This window comes from Physcomitrium patens, chromosome 16 (genome assembly GCF_059467195.1).
Source record: "Physcomitrium patens ecotype Gransden chromosome 16, ASM5946719v1, whole genome shotgun sequence".
NCBI lineage: Eukaryota > Viridiplantae > Streptophyta > Bryopsida > Funariales > Funariaceae > Physcomitrium > Physcomitrium patens.
Genome location: NC_143425.1, coordinates 4974321 through 4995684, shown reverse-complemented (window position 1 = coordinate 4995684; position 21364 = coordinate 4974321).

Sequence of the window (21364 nt, the reverse complement as noted above, 5' to 3'; positions counted from 1 at the left end):
TTTGTTGGATATTTTGTCAAATTCTTCCATAAAACTTTTGTAGAGCCCTTTCAATTCCCTTCACTCCACATTGGTAAAAACATCTTTTTTCCTTCATGTCCTACTGTGAAGCCACTTGGCATAAAATTGATTTAGTTATTTTTCTCATTATTGTACAAGTCTTGATAAATCTTAAGCCAAAACTTCTTTGAATAACCATTTGAATGATATACATTCTTCAAATTCTTATACAATTCAATTTTTTTCTTTACTTGATATTACATCTTTCAAAGATTATTTCCTATTATTACAAGGACCATCTTTTGCTTCTAAGGACTTTAATAAATCTTCTTCAAATATATTTTGAATTACACCTTTAATTAAATATATTTTTTTGAATTGATGTGCAAAAGAAATACTTTGCATGCTATATGAAATATGTATTGATATATATACTTCCAAAATTTTTCAATGGGTGCTACTAATAAATTAACTTTTAATGATAGAATGTTGTTAGGTACCATCTAACATTTGAGGGACATAGTCTAGCTTTGTTGAAAAGATGTAGATGGAGGTTGAAATGAAGTTTTTGTTGATTCATTTCTAGAGAGCATGTTATTAGTCTTTATGAGCTTCTTCTATATCTTTACAAAAAGTTCTTAATACATAGAATTCAATGAAGGGAGTATTGGAAGAAGCAAAGGTGACCTTGATATTGATTATGGATCTTGTGCACTTCTTTTACATATAAAACTTTTAAAAAGAAAATAAGAAGGAGCAAAATTGACCTTGACATCAAATGTGGATCTTGTGCACTTCTTTTACATGTAAAACTTTTAAAAAGAAAATAAGGAGCAAAGTTGACCTTGACATCAAATGTGGATCTTGTACACTCATTCTACAGATAAAATTGATTGAAGAAGAAATTCAAGTGAGTGAAGGTGACTTTAATATTGAATGTGGATCTTGAATACTTATTGCATTTACAAAACTAGATAAGAGAGAAATTAAAAAAACAAAGGTGACCTCCATATCAAATGTGGAAGTTATGTACTTATTCCACATATAGAATCTACTGAAGAAAAAACTAGAGAGAGTAAAGGTAACCTCTACATTGAATATAGTTCTTGTGTACTCTTTTTACTTGCATAATTTATTGAGGTAGGAATTAGAAGGAGCAAAGGTGACCTTGACTTTGAAAGTAGATTTTTGTAGAGGATTTCGAATTTTTTGTACAGAAAATTGCTTTAATTCTTATTTGGTAGGTATATCCAACCTATTCTTATTTGCTTTGCATTTCTTCTTTATTAATATACAAGTTGAACTTATAATAAGGACATTGCATACTGCCACAACTTTTGCTGCTTCATGTTGTACTACAACTTGTAGATGAGAAGCTATAAAGGTGGCACAAGCATACTTTGAAAAGAATGAAAGCAAAAACTTCAGTGCGTCATATGATACAAGGTCACTTGTGCATTCATACTTTGAGAGGAAAGAAAGTAAATATTTTATTCCATCATACGTTATAGAATGACTTACACAATATTGTGTAATAATATAACTAATTGATAAAAGAAGAAAATAAATATTTTATTATAGAAGAGCTTAAATAAAAATATTTTATTAAATTATTTTAGAAATATAGATAATAGATAAGAAGGTAATAAAAATTAATAAATGTTAATACTACTTTCTTATAGAAGATACTTCTACTTACTATATAGAATTATAAATGAGCCAAATAAAAATAAATGAGATAAATTATTACTATAAGCATCTTTATAAGGAAGTTGAAAATAGGTTTTAACAAAAATTACTTCAAAATATAAAAAATTGATACATGGAGAGGATTGGTTGTAAACCAAGGTCGAAATCAAACCTCAAGGCACAAAACCACATACCTACGGCAAATCTAGGGCTCTTTGGTTGATTGAAGAGCAAAGTTTTAGAATAGACTTATGAAAGGATTTTTAAGAATTTATTTTATATGATTTAAAGTCATATTAAGGTTTTGAGGGCTTTTCAAAATAAGAAATGTATTTAATAGATTTGGATTTTTAAAAATAAAAATAATTTTTCAATCTTAAAGATTTTGTGAGTGTAGTAGCATATTTACAAGTGAAATTTTTTTAGTCTATTATTATATTTATTTTTAATGTATTTATAAAATTTGATATTAATCAAATAATTAGATTGACAATTATAAGAATTTTTGTGGATTATGGTCTTAGATAATTGAAATTTAAGATTAGTGAGGGTTTTCATTATCTTGTAACATTTACATGTTCAATTGAAATGAAAATTAAATGAAATATATTTGGACTTAAAATTCTATATACCAACCAATATTTAAAGAAATTGAATAGTTTAGCAAGGAAAAATTGCTATTGGAATATCAACATTCAAGTTTGAAAAAAAGAGCAGTTGATATTTGAGCAATTTAGGATTTTTTTTGTTTGAATTGGTGAATCAATTTTCTTCAAAATTTATGTGCTTATATATTAATTTAAAATTGAGATATAAATAAGATTTTAATTAAGATTAATAATTTAATTAATATTTATTATGGTTTTAAAATAATTATAATAGTTGATTAAGATTTATTTAAGATTTTTTTGGAATTATTTAGGATTTTGTTAGGATTTAGGATTTGGTCTAGGATTTAATTAAGATTTTATTAGGATTTGATTAGGTTTGGTGTAGAATTTAGGATTTGATTAGAATTTGATTAAAGTTTAATTAGAATTTATTTAGAATTATATTAAATTTTAATTAGGATTTATTTATAATTTCTATTTTTAGTAATTAATTAATTTTTTAAGGCTTTTATTTTAAATTATTTAATATTTTTATATTATTTTTTTTTAGATTATTTTTTTTATTTTTTTTGTAATTTCTTTTAAATTTCTTTTAAATTTTTGTTGGAATAGTTAAAGTTTGATTTTGATTATTAAAGATTATTTAGAGTTTATTTAAGATTCTATTAGACTTAATAGAATCTTGTTGTTATATTTTTTTATTTATCTTCTATAATTGGATGTTTAATGTATTTTTAAGTAAGAATTTATGTTATACAATAGTACTTAAATAAAATTATTGTATTAATATAATTGTAGTTTATAGGATTTGTGGCCAATACTAGATGAATAGGCCGTCTACTTGATTGGCTTGCTGTTGAGGTATTGTAGTTGGTAGACAAACTTAAAAGAGTGCATTCTTTTGAGAATGTTGGAATAGCAAAAATAATGAAAGAAGGGATTAAAAATTATATAATAGTATAGGCAATTGAGTTCACAATTGTGAATGCTAATTACAAGATTTTTTTAATTTTATTTGCAATAGATTCAATAAGTTCAAGATCAATTCTATTTGCAATAAACTTGATAGATTCAAGATTATTTTTCTTAGCATTTAGATCTTTAATACTTGTAGCAATATTGGCAAGATCTTTAAGCAAATTATCTAAGAGGGTATTAAAATTTGACACATAGATAGAAAGAATGTCTTTAGTGGAAGTAGATAACATTACATAGTTGGAGGATTTGACATAAAGATAGTAGAGATTGAAAGAAAAGAGTAATATGTACTACAAGGGGATGGACAATGAAGAAGATTTAAAACAAGGAGAAGGGACAAAAAGATAGTTTGGAACAAGGAGAAGAAACATCACAACAAGGGTAGTATGATTTATATCTACAATAAGTATGCTCTAAGTCACCAAAGTTGTATTGTTAACATCAAGCATATTTGGAGCTACTTCTGTTGTATAAATTGGACCCTCAACAACAAGGCATAATTGTCCTTGCTATTACCATATATTGGTTCTCTTGTAAAAATTATAGATTGCTAGTGAATGCATGACAAATTTATAGATGTTCCATAAATAATCATATGAATTCTTATGGTTGAAGAAGTATGGTTTATGGTAGATATTATATTAGGATCAAAGATAGCAAAGGCTTTTTTAATAGCTTTGGTGGCTTCTTTTAAGGCATGGATCTAATTTGGTGTTTTTTTTTTTTTTTTTTTTTTTAAATAATCTTATTTTTAGAAGTGACCAAATTTGTCTAAGATTCAATTGCATGTATTGTAGTCTATATTACTATTTAATGTCAATTTTCTAAATTTTCAAATTTCAACAACCTAGGGAGCATGGCAGGAGTTCTTGAGACACATGCACTTATTTTGACTTATTGGTAGGACGAATTTTAAATTCTATCAAATTTTATTTTTTATTTTTTATTTTTATTTTTACATTGTTGTGATGTAATATGGCTAATGAATGAAAGAAAGAGAAAAAAATTATATTATAAAAGATCTTATTTTAAAATATGATAGAAAATATCTTAAAAAATAAATAACAGTGAAATAGATAGTAAAACTAAAAGATACTATTGCTACTTTTTTACAAAATAGGCTTCTATTTATTTTGTAGGAACATAAATAAAGCAAAACAAGATAGATTAGAAAATAAAAAGATATAGGCATATGTAGGAAGAAATTAAGAATAGATTTTAGCAAAATTTATCTCAAGAAGCCAAGAATTGATAACTAAAGAGGATCAACTGTCAATCTGGATCAAAATCAGATTCTAAGGTACAAAACTATGCATCTATGGTGACTTTGGATTTTTTGGTAGATTAGAGAGTAGGATTTGATAGCACACTTGATAGGATTTTTATAAATACAAACCCTCTATGATTTAGATTTGTAATGACCTTGTAAGAGCTTTACAAAGTCAAGGTTGACTTGAGTTTTTATAAAATAAAATAGGATTATCATTTTGAGCAATTTGGGAGTTTTGTACCAGATCTACAAATGCAATTTTGTAGATTGGTGGATATAGTTGTACTTGATATGTGTTATAAATTTAAGATCAATTGAATAATTAGGTCAAAGTGGATAAATTTTTTTGTGGATTGAGGTCTCAAAAATTAGAATTTGAGGATTAGTAAATATTTTTAAGATCTTTAGTAATTTTTCGATTGGATTGAAGTGATTTTTTTTTTTTTTTTTTTTTTTTTTTATGGAGACTAGACTTGATTTCTAATAATTTAAGTAAATTTTAAAAAAAATTCAAAGATTCAAGAAGAAGATATTAGCACTAAAAATTCAACATTCAGATTGGAATAGGAGGCCAATCAATATTTGAGCCGATTTTAGGATTTTTCTTCTATTTGGTAAGTGTGTTTATCTTCAAATTTGTTGTACTTATTTTTAACTATGAGGTTAAAAGGTGTATAAATCTTCAAATAAGATCAATGGTTTAATTAATAGATCTTGGGGTTCTAATTTGACTTAGGATTGATTTGAGTTTATTTAACATTTAGGGATTAGGATTTTTTTAAGGCTTAGGATTTAGGATTTATTTAGGAATTTATTTAGGATTTAAGATTTATCTAAGCTTTGATTTAGGATTTAGAGTTTATTCAAGATTTGATTTAGGATTTAAAATTTATCTAGAGTTTAATTTAAGGTTTAGGATTTGTTTAGAGCTTAGGATATAAAGTTTAGGATTTAGTTAGGATTCGACCTAAGATTTAGTTGAAGTCCATTAGAATTTTAATTAGAATTAAAACAAGATTTGATTAAGATTTATTTAAGATTTTTTTAATATTTTTTAAAAATTTATTCATATTTTAATTTCTTTAAGACTTCTTTTGGATTTTATTAAAGCTTAATTAGCATTATTAAGATTTAATTGGAGTTTATTTAGGATTCTATTAGAGTTTTCAAGATCTGGTTGTCACAAAATTCCTTCTACCTTCCACAATCAGATGCACGGTGTCATGCTATGGTTTGGATACCATACAAAAATAATATGTTTATATATTTACTACATAATATAGTAGACAATATGGTGAAAGCCATATTAGTAGAATTTTTGTTAGTTATATGATGTAAATAGATTACTACCCTTAAAAGAGGTTGTTTAAAATGGCTTCTATTAGAATTTATATAACTTTATTTTCTTTTTATAGTAACTTTTGAAGTTGATCTTATTAGTAGTAACTTTTGAATATTTAGAGTCATCTTTGTTAGATATTGGTAATCCTTAAAGTCTTATTTTGTTTCTTTTATATGGTGTTTAGGGCATATATTGTGTAAATCTTATTAAAAAAAGAATTGGAGAGAGATTTTGGTAGCAAAAGGAGACTTTGGAACATCCATATGGATGAATGGAAATAGATGATGAAAATTTCCATTCCTATTGGATAAAATCATACCCAATGGGCTTCAAGGAGGCTGTCCGAGTCTTTATTAGGGATTAGGGTTACTTTTTCGAGCCATTCGAGCTTTTGGAGGCTAAAATCAGCAAGTTTAGGTTTTTGGCTATGATTTTGGTACAAATTTTGAGTCATTTGGAGTTTTTATGAAGGAGATATAGGTATTTGAAGTCAAGGTATTGATTTTGTATCTATTATAACTCTTTTGGAGATAATGCACACGTACAAAAAGCAATAAAGGATTGGCAACTAGGATTGGAGATAAAAACTTTCATGGCTATACTTTTGACATACTATTTGGTGGATTCCAAATTAGAATGAAGGAGATATTGGAAGTTGAAGTCAGCACTTCAAATCTAAGGATAGTAAGTGATCCGATTTACTAGTGGTTATGTTTTGAGCTATAACTTAAGAAATTTGACAAGATTTTGGCTTTATTTTTTTAGAGTATGTATAATCATATTTATAAACTTTATGTACAAATTTTGTGTCATATGGATTTTGGATTTTTGAGATGTAAGGAAAATAGTTTTTGGATGCTTGTAGATTAGAGTACTTGCTAGGGTTTCAAAGATGCCAAAAGATTGGTAATAGATTTATGGTTCATTTTTTTTGTAGTAAAGCTCAAGGATAGAATATATGTCAAATAAAAATTTGAAAAAAATTAAAAATTTAGATCAAGAGATATGAATTTCTAGAGTTCAGGGTAAAAATATCTTTTACAGAAAAAAAATGTTTTGAAGGGTTTTATTATAATTTAAGCTTTTGTGCAAGATAAAAGGATTTTTGGGAGATAAGACATCATATATAAGCCAAAGCTAAACTCTCTACACCTAAGTATCAAGTATATTTTTAGATTATATATTAAGCCATACAACAATGGTGCATTCTTAAAGAAGACTTCATATAGTACAACAACATTGTTCTATTTTTGTATGCATCATTACAAGTACCAAAGCAAATAATTAAAATTCACACATTATATATGCTAAAATTCATAAAATAATTATATAAAGAATGTCAAAATTCTAAATTTAAGAAATATTGTAGAGTGTGATATATGACAAAGTTGCACCATTAGTAAGAGAAATGAGAGAATATACACAAAGAATTGACTTTAGGCTACTTAGAAGGTCTACTAATTTTGAGGTTGTAAAAATCTGGTCACGATAAACAAAGTGGCAAAGAATTGTGCCACTAATAAAGAAGAGAGGCAAATAATTGCTATAGATTGACTGTAGACTATTGAAAAGATTTATTGATTTTGTTATTGCAGGAATCTAATCAAATTAAATAAAGTGGCAAGGAATTGCATAAGTTAAGTCATTGATAAGAAATAAAGTTTTACCATCAATAAGAGCTACTTGAGCTCTTCAAAGGAGGTATGTATTAAGTTAAAGCAATTGAATGGAGTCCATAAAATTCCACTCATATTATCTTTGTTGGTATTATGATATAGTATATTCATCAAATATTGACATTAATATATATAATCTAATAAAATTGATAGAAGTGCCATGTATACTATTCAAGCAATGATGGTAGAATTTACTTGTATAATGAAAGTAGATAGTTTAAGCTTTAGGATAATATTCTATATATTTATTGAGATTTTTGGAGTCTAGTTATATAAAATAAATTTTAATCAATATCTAAGTATAGAATATATTTATATCATGTATATTAACCAAACTAAATTGATAAGAACTTCAGATTTAGAAGAATTGCCTAATATGCATCTTCAAAACATAAAACAAGACTACTTTATAGCCATGGATCTCATGGCCAAAGTAGATGTATTTCACCTTCCAATGGCTATGGACAACTAAAGCAAATAAGACTTATTTTAAGTATCAAAATTTGAGCCCGATTTTCATAATATGTGCCCTTATGATACATGTGCTAAATTCCACAAATCCATCATTAGATTCATGTCAATAATTAAATGCCACCTAAAGATGCACAAGATAATTCATTAATATGAAATTAGTGGTCTAATATATTTTATTATTTATAATACATCATTATACTTAGCTACATTATTTATGTTATGAAAAATTAGAGTTGCCTAGCTACCATCATAGAAAATAAATTATGATAATACCATTGCTGCACTAACTTATGCATTAGTTTTGAGCTCGCTTAGATTGTTTGGATCTAAAAAACTATTGTCTACTTAATCTTTTTATAGTAAAGAATCTCCAATTATATACTTCTTAGATAGACAAGGCACTAAAGAAGAATAATGTGGTTAATTTGCCTATGCCATGTATTAATGGTCACTACTATGTATTACAATAGCTAAAAAGAAGTAGCCTCTTTAAAACTCTAATTTTTCACCCATATTGTCGTCTACTACAAATAATAAGCACTTAAGAATATATCAATCTATTTTTTTACCATTAGATTGGAAATGATGTATTTCTTCTTCAAGATCACTCATTCAAGTTTAGCTATATAGGCCATTAATAGAATTAGGCCTTGCGGTATAAACTATTATTATTTCATTGGATCTCAAGGGAGGAGATTAATTTTTCTATAGAAGAAGAGAAGAAACTTATATATTGATCTTCTAATAGTTTTTATTATACAAACTTAATGGTATATTCCATATATAGAGATGAGTCTAGTAGGACTAACCTACTACAAGCAACAAGATGTGAGAAGAAAAATATAATAGAGAATATTATCTAGCAAGTAGGATTTGACATTGATCATAGTGCATTTATATTGAGACCCCTCTCAAACTTACCATACTATCATCAGAAAAATCATTTATAAAATGATAGCAACAAATCCACTTGTTACTTATAGCTAGGAAGAAGGAGGTAAAAAGTAGGAATTTTTAGTATAGTATAAGGCTACTAATCACCATGGTCTATTTATTGAACTCTTTATGTTTGAGCTTGTACTTACTCATTGCTTCTTATGCAAAAAAAAATGGTCTTTTTTTCATGCATTTCTAATACATCAAAGATCTATTACATAGAATTAAGAGATCCTAAGCTTTAAGAAACCTATATACTTAACTTAAGTATTATACTCATATTAAAAAATTGTGAATTGAAACCTTATACTTTGGTAAGGAATATGCTTATTACAACCATTGCAAGAATCAGGTTTAATCAAAGAGTTACTTATATTGTGGATATTAAATAATTATTATTTTATGCTTGAATGAATTAAAAATTTATTATTGCTTATGTTTTGTTTTAATTTTGGAATTATTTTATGGACGTTGCAAAGACAAGTTAACAAGTTTTTTTTTAGTATTGACTAACTTATGATAAGGTCAATGTTAATCATAAATTTGATATTTTTGGATGATATTTAATGATAATATCAATGGTTGTTATCAGTACAATATTAAGAATTAGATATGATGCTTCACTAGATGTTGGGAGTTGACATCACTATGATAATAAAATAAAAGTTATCATTCATATTAATGCTTCATTAAATTTTATTTCTTTTTTATTTATTTTTGCTGACTTATAATAATGGATATATAATGATGGATATTAATGTAATACAAGGGCAAAAAAATTTATACATTGCAAAGATAATGTTGATGTTTTTGTTATAAAAACTTAACTAGGATACATTATGTTTTATTTTTGTCATATTTCATGAAGTTTTCTTGAAAATGGCTTGGACATCTAGGTGAGGAAGATAAAATAAAACTTGTAATAAGATCTTAACAACTCTAATAGAATCCTAAAGAAATTTTAATTAAATTATAACAATATTAATCAATCTTTAATTAAATTATAACAATATTAATCAATATTTAATTAAATTTCAAAAGAAATTTCAAATAACTTAAAAAAAAAAAATCATAAATTAATCTTAAAAGAATATATATAATAAAAAATCTTAAAGAAATAAAAAAAATAGAAATCCTAATCAAATCCTAAATTAATCTCAACTAAATTCTAAATAAATCTTAATAAAATTCAAATAAATCCTAATAAAATCCTAAATTCTAAATTTAAATCAAATCCTAATAATATCCTAATTAAATTCTAAATCAAATCTTAATAAAAACTTAATCAAAATTTAGATCAAATTTCAATCAAATCCTAATCAAATCCTAAATCTTATTTCTAAGCCATGCCTTAATAAAATTTTAAATCAATTTAAACCAAATTCTAATTAAATCATAAATCCTAATAAATTCTTAATCAAATCCTAATCAAATCCTAAATAAATTCTAAATTCTAATAAAGTCCTAGATCAAATTTTAATAAAATCTTAAATAAACTTTGATTAAATCTAAATCTTAGTCAAATTATAATTAAATTTTAAATTCTAACCAAATTCTAATGTAATCCTAAATCCTAATCAAATCCTAAACAAATTCTAAATAAATCAAAAATAATTCTAAATAAATCTTAATCAAATACTATAGTTGTTTTGAAACCTCAATTTATATTAATTAAATCATTAATCTTTACTAAAATTTCACCTATACTTTAATCTATAAATAATTTATAATCATACAAAATTGAAAAGAATTAAATACATTAATTAAAAAAAAAGCTTCCACAACCTCTTGGATGTTGGCCGCCTTCTTTCTCCAACTTAAATATTGATGTTAAAATAAAGATTTCTCCTTATTGAACTATTCAATTGCTCCAATAATTAGCTAGTGTGTAGATAGTTAAGTCTAATTTTTTTCATCAATTTTTGCTTTAATTGGCCCAATGGATGTTGCAAGATTGCAAAAATCCTTATTAATCCTAAATTTCAATTATTTAAGACAATAATCCACCAAATCTCTCACAATCTTCAATTTAATCAGTTAATTGATATTCAATATTTGAATCGTATTAAAAACCATCTCAATGATAAATTAAAATTTTTTTACCTATAAATATAATACAATACTAAAAAATCATTAAATTTATAACCTTCTTTTTATTTCTTAAAATCCAAATCCATTGAATATACTTCTTATTTTGAAAAGCTCTCAAAACTTCAATGTGCTTTTGAATCACGTGAAATTAGTTCTTAAAAATCCTCTCATAAGTTTTCTATCAAATTCTATTTTGTGATCAATCAAAGAACCTTAGAGTTGCTATTGGTGTGTTGTTTTGTGCCTTAGAGTCTGATTTTGACCTTGATTCACAATTGGTCCTTTCTAGGTATCAATTCTTCTTATTTTGAAGTATTTTTTATTAAAAAATATTGTTGATATTTTTTAAAACATTCTTTAATTAATTATTATTTTATTTACTTTAATTTGGCTCATTTATGTCACTACAAAGTAAATAGAAGTCTCTTTTATATGAAAGTAGCATTAAGACTAAAGTTTTTACTACCTTCCTATTATTTATCTTTTTTTCTACTATAATCTTTTATTAGGCTTTTCTATAATATATATATATATATATATATATATATATATATTACTAAATAGCCATATTATTACATAATATTGTGGCTAATAACAATAAAGTGAAGAAGGATGTAATTGGTTTATTTTTTAGTTTAACTTATATGATGATTTTAAGTATGTGTAAGAGTTGTATTGTATGTACATGGTAATATTTGGCTTCACAACAACAAATTCTATAGATGCACTTTTTAATAATTCACAAGTTTATTTATACATCATTACTCTTTAAGTAGTTATTATCTTTTATCATGGTTTCTAAATTGATACATGATATTAGTAATAATATGTTGCATTATTTATATAGAGCTATCTTGAAGTTACATCTACTTTAATATCCTCAAGCATGAGAAGGAGGTTGGAATAAACTTGGTTACATCTTTAATTATATTAATTTTGAACATTGGTGGTTGTCATAGAAATTATACTTAGCAAGGTTGAACTAGATCTAACATGTTGTTGGTGACTTTTACTCTTCTCATACTTTGGATTTGCATAAGATAGACAAATATGATAATCCAATGGAAAGCAAACAAACAAAGGTAGAAAATATAGATGAACATCTTGATATAGTCATAGTAGACCATATCATTGATCACTTGGATTTTGAGGCAAGACACCTAGATTTTGATGCAATTGTAGAGGAAGGATAGGACTTCACATAATTAGAGGAAGAAGTTGCAACACCAATCTATATCAGATCTAAAATAAATATATTAGAAATAATTATGAGCTTCTTTTGAATTAAGATAAAAAATCTAGGTATGATAAACTAATGTCTTGATGATGTTCTTTATTATATAAATGATTATATCATTAACCAAAGCCTTGATTTGAAGATGCCAAAGTTAAAAATGGAGGCACAAAAGGTTGTAATTGATATTAGAGTTGATTATATCATAATTTGTGCATGTCTATATAATACAATTCTGTATTACAAGGAATATGATACTCTAGAAAGTTGTCATAAGTATCAAAAATCTAGATATTGAGAAGACCTATTATCAAAAAAGATTCTAAAAAAATTATTATTTCTCAACTTAATTATATTCTATATATATCATTAAATGGTAATATATTGGAATGTATAAATTTTTATAGATGTTAGAAATCCTATCTATATTAGTTGAAGATACTAGAAGTAGCTAATTATTTGAATTCTATCATAGAAAATGCATTCTTTTTGATTATGCCTTGATTGTAGGTAATTTATCACGGTCCAATTTTGTCAAGCTTAATAAGTCATTATTACAACTATGTTAGTAAAGATGGGACAATGAGGATTCTTTTAGAATTGATGGCATAAAAATATCTTTTGAAAAAGCATCCTTTACTAGCCACAATGTATGATAATTCTTTTCTTATTTTAGCAATTAATAAAATTAATTCATATCAAAATAATGTAATAAGTCATTCTATATAGCCTACGTTGCTTATTAATATAAATCCTCTTCCATGATTATTAGTCAAGTCCATCCATCTTATACTATCATTAATTATGCCTAATACATATATTTTTTATACAAAAATTTCTTATTTCTATTTTATAATTAACATATTATACATTCCATTGTTTTGGTAGTTGTTCACATATTAGTCAAGTATAAAATTATATTTTTTGCCATTTGTATAAATAAAAAAAAATCAAAGATATAAATATCTATTTAAAGCCATTAATAGATAAACTCAAGAGACTTTAGGAAGTAAGAGCTCAAAGAATAGACATGTCTATATAAGAAGAAGCAAAACTATTATTTGTGATAAGAGTTGTATTCATGTAGACAATGCATAACTTCTTAGACTATAGAGCAACCAAAAATTTATAAATTCAAGGGTTGTATAGATGTCTACTTTGCAATCCATATGAGGTGGATTTTTATTTTTTTAAGAATTTAAAAAAAATCATATACCATGGCTATAAGAAGTATCTTGTATACAACTATCTAGAGAAGTAGAAGATACAATTGTAAGTTTAATGAAATAGATGAGCCTAGTTAAGTACTTCCAAAGAGATAGAAAGATTAGAATTGGCTATACTAATAAACCAAGGTAGAAGAAAGCAATCTTTATATAAATACAAGTAAAATAAAGAAATCGTCAATTTTTTTTAAACTACCATACTAGATGGTAGGTATTGAATTTGAACTTTATATATTAGATCAATTTTTTTTTATTGTGAACATTTTTTATTCCTTCATTATGAAATATATATTTTTTGATAATTTTATTGTACCTTTATACAATGTGCAAAAATACTTCTTTTTATATCTTTTTGATCTAATATATATAGAAAAGAATATTTGATCTTCATTATTTAACACAATCACAAATGCTCAAGGCACAAAAAGTAATTACATTGAGCAACAATTGGAAATAAAAGAAATGAAAACTATGCATAGAATGTAGGCCATAAATCATAGTATAGATAAAAAAAAGGCAAGACAAAGTATTCTTTGGCTAGAGCACCATAGATGTTAAATAAAATAGAATACAAGAGTATGGTGGATTTGATTAAATCCATTAATACACCAAGAAGATATAATTCTTTATTCTATTACAAGTTTTTAAATTATAAAATCTTAAGTATAAAGATCCATAACTATCATAAACTTCTTCATAATATTCTACCTATTGCAATTATAGGAATGTTGACATCTAACATTTATAAGATTGTATATTATTTGGAAGCATTATTCTAGCAGATATGCAATATAGAGATCAAAGAGTGTGAAGTTTAAAGCATGATAGATAAAGTAGCAAAGTTAATATACATAATAAAACAATATTTTTTACTCAATATTTTTGATATTTAAGTATATGATATTGTACTCTTACTAAAAGAGGTGGATTTGGTAAGACCAATCTATTACATGTGGATGTACTATTTGGAGCAATATATAAAGATAATAAAAGTTTGAATTAGGCAAATAGTATGACCAATAGGATCAATGGCTAAAGATTATGTTTTATAAGAGGGATTATACTACTTGATTAAATATACTACTAAACTATCTCCACAAGTAAAGCAACTTTGGCAATTGAAGAACAATCCTATATTTAAAAGGTAAAAGCTTTCAAGGATTCATAGAATGAAGAGGTTGGATTATGACTCTAAAAGGTGGATTTTATTAACACGAATTAATTCATTTGTTTTAAAAAATGACAAGTGCATGAAAAACTAGAGAACCACCTATAATTTACAAGATTTAGTTGATTTACCTTCAGTTAGTGACTAAATGCTGATTCAAATCTAGAGTCTTATTAGCAAGGAGAAGATAGGATACATGCTCTAGACCATGAATACCACTTGATATTGGATTTCTATTAAAAGGTGAAGTTCTTCTTATACATGTTGGTTAATAGAAAATTCTTAAGGATTCAAGGCAACAAAGAACCTAGTAAGACTATTCAAAACTTTGATATAATCCATTAGATATTTTAAATAAATATTTATTTCAAAACATGGTTTTATAGATTGGATGGATATTGTTGTGGTATCAAAATGTCTCTAGAATCAACATGGCAGTTCCTATTGGTGATATTCTATTGTTTGTCTTTAGATATTAGCTGTAACTTTCTAGACAATGATTTGAATGAAAAGCCTTCATCTACCAAGTAATTTGATTGAATTGAGAATATTGTCCAAGTGCACTTTACTACATTTGAAGTGACTTTATTGAAAGAAGAATGGTATGACAACAAATTAAGGTGTAAGAGTCTACCAAATGCAATAATTGATGAATGTGGATTCATGCACATGAAGACAAATTCCTTTCTACCATCACACTTATCAGAATATAAATCTTTTATATATATAAAAGATTTTAATTAAGTATTTTATATTAATGATAGAACAAATAGAAGATGAAGATGAGTTGTGAAAAAAGAACTTAAGATTGTATGTACTTATTGTGAACTAAAATAAATTTCTACTAATTGGAAGTCTATTCTAATTCATAACAATTTTAATTATCTAAGTTTTTTAACAAATTTCTATTATTATTTGATTTATGTCCAATATTTCTAATAATTATCTAATTAAAAGCTGAAATAAACCGTTCTAATAAATAATTTATTCTAATTTATAACTACTAATTAATTTATGAATTAATTACAATAAACTTCTTCCTACTTCTTATTAAGTATTCAAATTCTTTAACTAGTGAAATCCTTTCATACATCCAAAACAACAATACTACCACTTAAACAATTTAACAAAAACACCACAATTGAATGATAAATTTTTATATGATTTTTATTTTATTATTTAATTTTTTTATGTTTTTTATTTAATTATGTAAGTAAAATTTTCATTTACAAGAATTTCTCATCTGTAAATGAATTTTCATCCATAAGTAATTTTCATCTACAAATAAAAAATCATCCTAACTTAAAATAATATTCATCTACCAAAAATCATCCAATCAATCTCTAATTCATCCACTTAACCTAATTCAATCAACTCAAGAAGTCCATGCATGTTAAGTTGAATAACAATTTGAATAACAATTTGAATAACAAGGATGGAATCTCTGAATTAACTCAACAGTCTAAATTTTGGGAAGCACATAAATCTCTGCTGCATCTGCCTCCAATCGCAAGCTCAGTAGAAGCCGCCGCAAATGATGAGGTTGAGGGAACTTGACTACTTCTCCTGCTCGTGCGAAAATTGTTCCTTGGTTGCAACCAAACTTGACTCCAAGCCTGGATTCGTGCTGAACCAACTTGTTGAGAGATGTAGCTCGCTCGCTCTCCGCCTTGGACTCTAGAGCCTCTTCACATTGCTTAGTCGTCAAAGACCCTTTCTTTTGTTTTGATTTTATTAATACTGAGCCTTCTACAAAGAAGGTCTTAGTAGAATGTATTGTGACCAGGCTGGTATGGATTAATACCGGACGAGCATGAGGGCAATCACGATTCTAGATCAAGCAACAGTCAATGTAAATTTGACCACACTGTTATCCTAGCAGTTGATATATGCAAAAGACTAATCTGGAGTCCAAAGTGCCGAGGGTGTGACTTCAACATCTTCCTCGGTTGATTGCTAAGAGACTCGAGTGTGAGATAATTCTGTAACCCCGCGTGAATGTCACCTTCATATCAATAATGCAAAATCACCGTCCAAATCCATGTCACTTGAACGGCCAAATTTCCACATGAATATTAAGACCTTATGTTGATGTCAATCTGCTGATGTAGATGTTATGGATCGTCAATGCAGCTCTGGAGCTATTTCAAGGGGAGATCGAACAACGAGACCAACACAAGCAATTGAAATTGATTTTGAAGCTCAAATTTGCACTGAACCGACTTGCTGAGGTCCGTCTTTCAACCAGTGCCGTACCTCCACAGCAGTACTTGGACAAATCTTGATTAACGCTCGACCATACCACTCATGCTTTACGGTACGATAGAAGAGAATATAATTGCTCTTCTTCTTCAGCCTGATTGAGCACAAATGAAGAAAAAAAAAATCTGGGTCCCAGCACCAATCCGAAGACCGCGCCAATTAATTCACAAGAGCGAATTTTGGAACAAGGCCACATAGCTCCTATGACAAGTCGCATGTCTGAAACAAGAACATGAATCTCTTGATCTTCACTGCAACCAGCTCAAGATGGTCGTCAATCCTATTACCTCTTTGATGCAATCACAAGGAGCAACTTGCTTGCTGCCTTGATAGAAGACCAACATCAACAGCTACCAGTCGACGACATACGAAGAACTTGAAATGTCCACACAAAAAAAAAAAAAAAAAAAAAAAAAAACTTGGGGAGGGAAGCCACAATCACACAGAAGTGACTATTGCGGCAAAACAAGAACACAAGAGGAAAAATTAACTGGGAAGATGTTGACGTCGAAAGTTGCAGAGGAATGACACTTAGAACGGTCCAATCCAGCCATATTTGTTAGAAGCCATCGCTCCAGCCTCCACAACAAGCCCGGACGAAGGAATGGAAGATAATCAGAGATGCAAAGACTGGTCTCCAGAGCGATCGGAGCCTGGACTCATAACACAATTAAAAAAAAGGAATAGTTGTTCCTTGTGATTATGAGTCCAGGCTCCGATCGGTGTTCAACAACCGGTCGATGCCCGATTTCCTCGATATCCGGCTAGCTCCATACCCGGCCAGCTCAATGGTTCGATATCAACCTGCCACTATACTGTATGTTGCCATGCTATGTTCTATATGTATACCACATCAAGACCATATTCTGTATTCTACAATATATTGTCTATATTTTGCCCTGTATAGCTATGATACATATACTATATTTTTATAGTAATTTGCTTTATTTATATATATATATATATATATATATATTCGTATGGCATCTAAGACCATATTTACTTCATATCTAGGCCATATTTATATTATATATGGCCATCTCATATTAGAACCTTGAATATTCTAGATTTTTTTAGATGCTCTTAAGATGCTAAAAAGATATCTTTTACATGTAAATTTCTACTAGAATTCCTATACATCACTAAACTTTATCTACTAACTCTATTTTACTTTTATTTAGCATTTTGTCTACTTCATGATGACCAGTAATTGACTGTTGACACTCCTTTTGTACTCTTTTGTCCTAAAACAATCCATGAGCTGTTTTGATTACTTACACTTATTATCATGGATTCCCAACTGCTGTTATAATGGTCAGTGATGGAAGTTCTCAATTGATAACTTTGGCAAATCTAATGCCAAACAGCTACATATACAAAAGAAAAAATATGAATTTAGTGGTTTTATAATATGTTGACAATGAGACAAATTTGCATGATGAATGTGAATTTTTTAAAAAATAGAAAGATGATAAAAACGATTACAAAGTGGTGGATGAACAAAAAACTTGATAATGTAATTTACAAGAGGTTGAAGGAGATGTAAAAGACATATGTGAATTTGGAAGTAAGTGAAGAAATGTAAATTATTCCTTAATTGTAGTAGCATATACTTAGAAGAATAGTTGAATCATTTTTTTTTTTGTAACACCTCAAATGAATGTTTTAATATTCATCTTTCTTTTACATTATATAATAATCATATGAGTATATTAATTTTAAAAATTCATTGATGAGCTATAGCCAACTTCTATATTACTGTTGTTTAAGTCTAGTAAGTATTTATCCACTTGAAAGTATTAACAAATAATATCTTATTTTATTTTGGAAAGATGATTTCTAGTTTACATGAAATAAAATTGTAAAAGCCAAAGTGATAGCAACAAAATCAACTCTATAAGCCCACAATCTTTACTATTAGATTGTACTTTTATTTATTTTTAATTTTTAATTTTTTTAGAAAAATAAATCTTTATGCTATTTATTATATAATTGGTAGTAGATTATGATAGATGTATATTTAATAGTAGATTAGAATAGATATATAATTTTGTTGTTGCTAATCTATATGCTAGCTTGTAATGGAAAATGTTCATTTCATATGCTTGTTATAACAAACACTAATAGGATGGATTAAAAATTTTCTTTATTACTTATAACAATAAATGAAGTTTTTGAATGTCATAAACTAGATCCTTAGAATCATAGTGATATAAGAAATCATCTTTGAATCCAAAATGTTGCTAGGGACTAGTAGAACTTCGAGATTGTCCTTTCTTCCCTCCTCTTAGAAGAGAATGTTGTTTACTTTATATATTTGAATGATAATATTATTTTTAAACATTGTAATAAATCTTGTTTTTAATAGTATTAGCAAAAATTTATGTGGTTTCAAAAAAATACCACATTTATTAATTATTTAGTGAATTAAAATTCCATATTCATCACAACAAATACATTTATAGAAGCATAAATGCATTTTTTTTTTAAGCTTGCTACAAAAACAAGGTACAACTTTATCATATAGTCTTTAATACTTCTTACTACAACAACCATATTTTGCAATTGCAATATTATTACAACTTCCAAATCTCTCTAATAGATATTATAATAAAAGATTAAAAAAAAATAGCTCTTGAATTTAGACTTCAAAGATATTTTAAAAATATTAAATTATCTAATCTCAACTATTATAAGTATCTACAATATCTACAATCTAGCGACAACTAACTCAACTTAATATGAAGTATCCTTAGCATTAGTTCATAATGTCTAAGATTATGAACTTAATAGTCTAGAATTAGAATATTTAATTTGACATGACTACAAGGTTAAGGATTTAGATGGATAAGGAATAAAAATAAAATAATAGGTAAGAATTAAAAATCCTATTTTTTTCTTATTTTTTTCTTTTAATAGAAAAAATTCTAATTTTAAATATAAGATAGAAAAAGATAGTCAATTCTAAATATCATTTTGACCTATGCCATTGTTGATTTCTTGAACAATCTCAGATTGTAGTTGGAGATTGTATCAAGATTAAAAATTCAAAGAATGTAAATAAAAAAGTAAAATATTTTTCAAAGAAAGATGAAAAAAGAAAAATAAATAAATATGTATATTCAAGAAGAAATTAAAATGACTATTTTCAAAGACTAGTAAATTAAATATTCTTGAAAATAGACTAGAAGCAAAAAAAAAATTAACAAGAATAAGGAAGGCCTTATTTTTTCTTCTATGTATACTATCTAATTAAGAACTATATGATGACATTCTATATGACCTCCAACATATATCCAACTTATAGGATACATATTTAATTTGTAAATTAAACTTTATATATGTATGCCACATGTCCAGCTTGTACCACAAGTGACCAATATAAGCAACATGTGGCCAACTTATTGACTAAATTTTCTATCTATCAATTACTTATAGACACATATAAAGACAAAGCTGCATTTATAAAGCTTCTTCACAAGGAATTATCAAATTTATCTACTTTTACTTACTTCTATATGTTCATATTATTTTAATAATTATTAGAATAAATATATATATATATATATATATGTAAAAAATTCCTTGCATTATTTTTTATTATGTGTGATGGTAGATATGTGCATATAAAAACAAAAGAATAATTTTTTGGTGGTTATTTTTATTAAAAATAAGTTTTTAGATATTATTATGGATTTTTGTTGGAATTGCATTATTATGCTTTTAAAGCTTATAATCAATTTATAAATAGATGTAAATTCTTGTATAATTCTAAGAATTTTTGTTTTTAATAAATGGTTTTTGTGAATGCAAAGCTCTATCTAACCTAATTGATTATTTGTACATTTTATAACTTTAAATGTATAATAAGCACAACAAATTTTATGACCATATTCCATTGCATACTTATGGTGTTCTTAACCTTGATGGTATTAAAGATCCTATTCTTTATTATTTCAATTTTGATAAATTAGAGATTTATATGCCAACAATTGCCATCTTTCATTAAATAATAAAAAAACACATATAAAAAATCTCTCAATAGCCTCATAATTTAAATTAGCTCTTTAGTTACATGTGAGTGTAAAATTCACTCCTCAATCCTAATTACAAGATAGCATTAATTAAGAGTTGCTTGTAATTGGTGGTATAAAGTGAAGTATACAATTGGCAAAAAACCAAAGAAGAGCAACCACAATACAAGTGGAAGAAATGAAACCAAGTAATTACAACTCCCAAAACTAAGTCACAGTCTATTCACTGTATTTTTATCTAATAAAAAGTAAAATTAAAAATTAAAAAGTATATTTTTAAATAGATAATTTTTTTATCTTTTCAATTACATAAGAAACATGTAAATCCGAATTAATATGAATAAATTATGAAGTTTTAAAGATAGGAAGCAAA